Consider the following 5,031-nt stretch of genomic DNA (forward strand, 5'->3'; position numbering starts at 1 on the left):
CCTATTTTCTTCCTTCCAGCCAAGCCTGTGCTGTTCCTTCTGCCTGGAATGCCCTTCTCCAACTCCTACTCTCCCTCAGGAGTCAACTCAGGCAGCACCTCTTCCAGGAAACCTTCCCTGACCCCGCTTGTCTGGAATTGGTGCTTCCGTGTTCCTATGGCTTCTGAGTTCCCTCCAGCAGAGCCGTGGGCATTCAAGATTGTAATTGTTGACTTGGCATCTCCTAAGTAGACCAGGCTCCGAGGAGAGGCAGGCACCTTGCCTGAGTCTGTCCTATCACCAGAGCCCAGCCCAGGACTTGACACCAAGCAGACACTCAGAAAATGCTGGTAGCACTGCAGTGCAATCTGCCGTAGGCACACTCCCCCACCTGACAGTGGCTCTCGCTTCCTCGTAGGGAGGCAGCTTCCATGGAGCGGAGGGAATGCCAGGACCCTGCCCAGACAGACGTGGGCCAGCCTCTGCACCGACAGCCAACGCGCAGATAGCAGAGCCCTCCACCGGGTAAGGACTGAGCCCCTCTCCACCTGGCCAACTGGCCTGGTCAGGTGACGCCCTGACCTAGGGAGCAAAGTGCAGCATCTCTGTCTCTGCGTTCCTTTGTTCTTCTCACCTGAAGCCAGGATGCGCAGGCCAGCCAGGGGTGACACAAGACAGAGCTCTTGTTCTTTTCCCACCTGGTGGCCCGCTAAGCTCACTTCTGGTTGCTGTACTCCCTGAATGCCAGTGTCAAGTTGCCTTGGGAATCTCAGATCTTTGCTCCTTCATCCCAGACCTTATGAAGTTGCGTTGCTAATGTGCTGCCTCGTGAGCCCGTTTCCCAAGGTGCGTTCCACGGAACACCAGTTCCTGGGGCCATGGTGATCCCAGAACCCAGGAAGCAGCAACTCACTGTTCTCCTTGCTGCGGGAGTTTCCAGAACTTTGACTGTGTGGAGGCGAGCACGGGAGCTAGCAGATCACGTTTCCCCCACATTTGCGATCAGATCACACAGACATCTTTGAAGACTCGGCTTCCTTGGCCCGTGCTCTGGGAATGGTTCCAAAGGCAGGAGAGAGCCCAGCCCAGGCTGTGCACCAGCGTCTACAGTCCGCCCGGGGTTTGAGTCCCAGCTGCTTGGTGCTCAGGCGTGCTTGTGGGCAAGTCACTGCGCCTCACTCTTCTCATCTGTATGAAAGCGATAGTTCAAACCCACCAGCCTTCCCGAGGGAGAAAGACGAGGCAACCTGTTCCAATAAAGAATCACAGCCTCGAACACCCTACCAGTGAGTCGGGATAGACACATTGGCCCTGGGTATTAATTGGCATATACTTCCCCTTAGGAAGTTCTGAGGATGAAATGCATTGATGCTCTTAGGGAGGGCGCCCTCGCCTACGGTGTTGTGTGTATAACCAAAGCCAACCAGACCTACTGCCATCAAGTTGGCCCCGACTCATAGTGACCATTGTTGGGGTTTCTGAGACTATAAACCTTCAGGAGCGTGGAGAGCCTCAATATGTAAAACATGTCCACATCAGGGAGCTCATGTGATCGCTCCAGGAAGCTTGGGCAGTGGCCGCTATCTCCTGCTTACAGATGCAGAAACTGAGGCTCCAGATCAGGAAGTAACTTGCCCAATGCCATCAGAAAAGAAAACAGGGTCAGGGACTTGAACCCCAATTCCCAGAATTCTGGCTCAGCTGAGTTGTTCTCTGCTTGAAGCTGCCCCACACCCCCTCCCACCTCAGCCTTCTGGGCCGGGAGGGCTGGGCCTCCCCGCCCAGACTTCCAGAGGAAATTTCATCTTACCTTTGGGGGTAGTTGCCAGCGTAGCCGCTTGTTCATTCCCTGCTTTGGTGACGTATGCATGTTTAATACAATGGAGACAGCGAACATCTCGGCCCGGGAGCCAGTCTCCAGAGTTGATCGTGGTGAACGAGGAGGGTGGGTTCGTCCACATCTGTTGTTGCTACTTGTTTAGTTTTACAAAAACCGGGGTCACACTAGAGCTGCTGTTTTGCCCCCTGCGATTGTTTGATTTAATGGGACTTCGGACGGTTTTCCCAGGCAAGAGGTAGTCCCTGCAGAACACCTGGGGGCCTCCCCGCTGCCCCCCAGCCCTCCACACTGCCCTCTCTCACAGCCTTTGTCCCGGCCTTCACAGCAGCAGAGGAGGTGGAGATGCCTGGTGTGTGATTTTGCCGGCTCGCTTGTTTATTGGGAGAAGATCAGCAAGCTGGGGGGCCCTGCCCTGTAGGAGTTTCCTGTTGGTTTTCAGGAACTCTGCCCCCCGGAGAGGGGAGGCCTGAGCCGGTTGGCCCCTCTTGCCAGGCAGTGAGGAGCAGGAAGCAGCAGGTCCTGCTTGTCTGAGATCAGAATTCCTCCTCGGTGCCAGGCACAGCTTGGAGGAAACCACCGAGGCCTGAGAGGTTTGGCCTCCTGTTGGGATGGACACAGACACACAGCATTAGGTTTGCCGGAGTCGGCTCCTTCCTGGCCCTTCAGGAACAGGCTGGCCCTGACTCAGTTTACCCAGCAGTATCTGGAGGCAACCTTGGCTGTGATCCCCCCTTAGATTGCTCTTTTCAGTTATCTGTCATGAGAGTGGGCAGGCAGGGAGGAAGGGGTTGGCCTGCCATGACCTTGTCCAAAGCTGCCCTCCAGGGGCCTGGAGGTAGGCGGGAAGGAGAGCTCTCGCTCTCGTTGGTGGAGCGGGAGAGTGTTGTGTGGGAAGGCCTTTGCAGCATGTGGGGGGGCAGGGGGGGCTGCTGATGCCAGGCCTCCCCTAGCGGTTCCCTCGGGTCCCCTCTCCCACTCCATCCTCCCCTGCTGGTCATGAAGTCCCATCTATTTCTCGGAACCCCTCTGTGTTTTCAGCTGCTCCTCCCTCCCCACAGAGCCCTCGCACCCGCAGGCTCCTAATGGGGGTCGCCCAGCCTGCGGCAGGAGGAGTCGTGTTCGTTTCCAGATGAGGAGACCAAGGCCCGCAGGGGCCACGTCTCATGCCTGGAGTTGCACAGTGTCTAGGTGCCAGGGCCAGAGCTTGGGTTCAGCGTCTGCCTTCGCAACCTGGGCCCCTTCCACCTCCCCTCCCCTTGCCTGCTGCAGCTGCTGCTCCCGACTCAGGGTGAGGGGCCATGCGTGTCACCTGGGCAGTGGGTTTAAAATGCGGTTTCCCAGAGTCAGCTCTTCGAAGCAGCCCCCAAGCAGCGGTGACACAGGTGGTTTGCAGATCCCCGGGCAAACTACTGTCCAGGAGTGATTCGCTCAGCTCTGGCCCCCACCTCTGACAAACAATCCCAAGGCCTGGGCCCTTGGATCGCATGCCTGTTTTTAGTGAACTCTCTCTGAGTGTGTGTGTGTGTCTCGCTTAGTCTTTCCATCTCCAGGTTGTGTAGAGCTGAGGTTTCCAAAAGAGCTGTTACTCCCTGCCACAACCATTCCCTGCTTCCTGGCTGTCTTTCCCAAAGTGTTTCTGCCCCATCTTCTGTCTCGGAATGAGTTCGTCTGTGTTTAAACATCATCTCTCAAGGGCTCTAAACCTCAAAATTGAAGAGCCTGCTGCAGTATAGCTCATGCCTAGAGCGACATTCCATACTGGAGTAAAATTCCACCTCTTCCGTATGCCACTCGGAGGCCCTGCTGCCAGGCCCCGGCCTCTGAAGAAGACAGGGGTGGGTGGAGTGGGGGGTCATGGCATGGGGGTCGGCCATTGCATCTTCCTCTGGCTCCGTGTAAAAGGGCTCCTGTGGGCAACCCCACTCCAGCCCAGAGTTGGGCAGCACTAGGTGGATCCCCAGGACAAGATCCCCTCAGCCCTTGGCCTCAGCTGGCTGGGCGAGGGTCCCCTGGGACTGGGTGGAGGATGTGCCTGCAGCCGCTCTAGACAACTGTTCCCATTTCGTAACCTGTCTAGAAGGCAGCTGGGGAGCTCAGAGCAGATCAAGACCTGCCTTCAAGGATCCCCCCCACCCCATGTCTTTACCCCCATTGGCCCACACCTGACACCTGCCTCCCAGGCACAAACCTTCCCATCCTTCAAGCTGTACCTGAGAGACCAGAGGCATCCAAACATGACTGGCCAGGGCCCTCTGCAGAAACCTCTTTTTCCTGAACCCCAGAGGAAACGGGAGGGGGCTGGTGGAGGTGGTGGGCTTCGGGCTCTGGCTGCCCAAGTACACCTGAGAGACCTGCTTGCCTTCGAGGCGATAGCACACTAGGTGGATCCTCCCACCATCTCCTAGCCAGGTGGCCTTGGGCAAGTCACCACCTGTAGGCCTCAGCTTCTACACTTTTACAGCCCACCTTCATCCTAACGGCCTCCCTCCCACAGCCCTGCCTGCTACATGGCAGGCATTGTGCCACAGTCTTACCCAGTCCTTCTGACACCCTCCAAGGAGTGAACTCATCTGTTTTACGGATGCAGACCCTGGAGCTTGGGAGGCCAAGTGGCTTTCTCAGCTCCCACTGGAAGCACCTCGAAGGGCTCCCATCCCGGTTAGGCTGGAGGTTGGGAGCTCAGGCAGAAGAGGTACAGGCCCAGCCTTGGGGTTCAGGACCTGGGTTCTCTAATATCAGCCCAGTGGGTGCGGGGAGACCCCGAGCCTTGCCTGCTCTCTCTGTGTGCTTGGCTGGGGGAGCATGCAGAAAGCCCCAGGTGGGCCACCCATCTCCCTCAGCCACCTGGAAGGTAGGGCCTGCCCTTGTCGATTTGCAGGAGGATGAACCTGTTTGGGAGGCCCAGCCCAGATAGGAGAGAGTGCAGAACTGAAACTGCCTGCCCCCCTCTTCCTTCCCCCATAGAGGGTGTGCCAGGGAGTGCCAAGCCAGGCACCACCCCTGACTCACCCCAGCTGGGTATGGGTGTAGGAGCCTACAGGACAGTATCACACTGTGGCCCCCTCTCTGGCCCTGGGAACAGAGGAAGCACGTGGCCCGGGTGCGCTGACCGTGGAGCAGATTCACAGGCCCAACACCCTCCCAGGAGGGGGCCTGTGACCCAGTGTCCTCCTCAGGCTTCTTGGGAAAGGCCCTTCCCCCTGCCTGGGACA

General features: G+C 57.9%; 1 protein-coding gene across 1 annotated transcript in view; it reads left to right on the forward strand.

Annotated features, from left to right (window-relative positions):
• Positions 1 to 397: 397 nt before the first annotated feature.
• Positions 398 to 5,031, forward strand: part of LRRC8A (leucine rich repeat containing 8 VRAC subunit A) — a 29,826-nt gene continuing 25,192 nt past the window's right edge. Inside the window, exon 1 of the mRNA XM_004713267.2 lies at positions 398 to 504. The gene's annotated coding sequence lies outside the window, so the exon portion shown is untranslated. The remainder of the gene's footprint in view (positions 505 to 5,031) is intronic.

This window comes from Echinops telfairi, unplaced genomic scaffold, assembly GCF_000313985.2.
Source record: "Echinops telfairi isolate 266 unplaced genomic scaffold, ASM31398v2 ScPeMD7_22;HRSCAF=79, whole genome shotgun sequence".
Classification (NCBI taxonomy): Eukaryota; Metazoa; Chordata; class Mammalia; order Afrosoricida; family Tenrecidae; genus Echinops; species Echinops telfairi.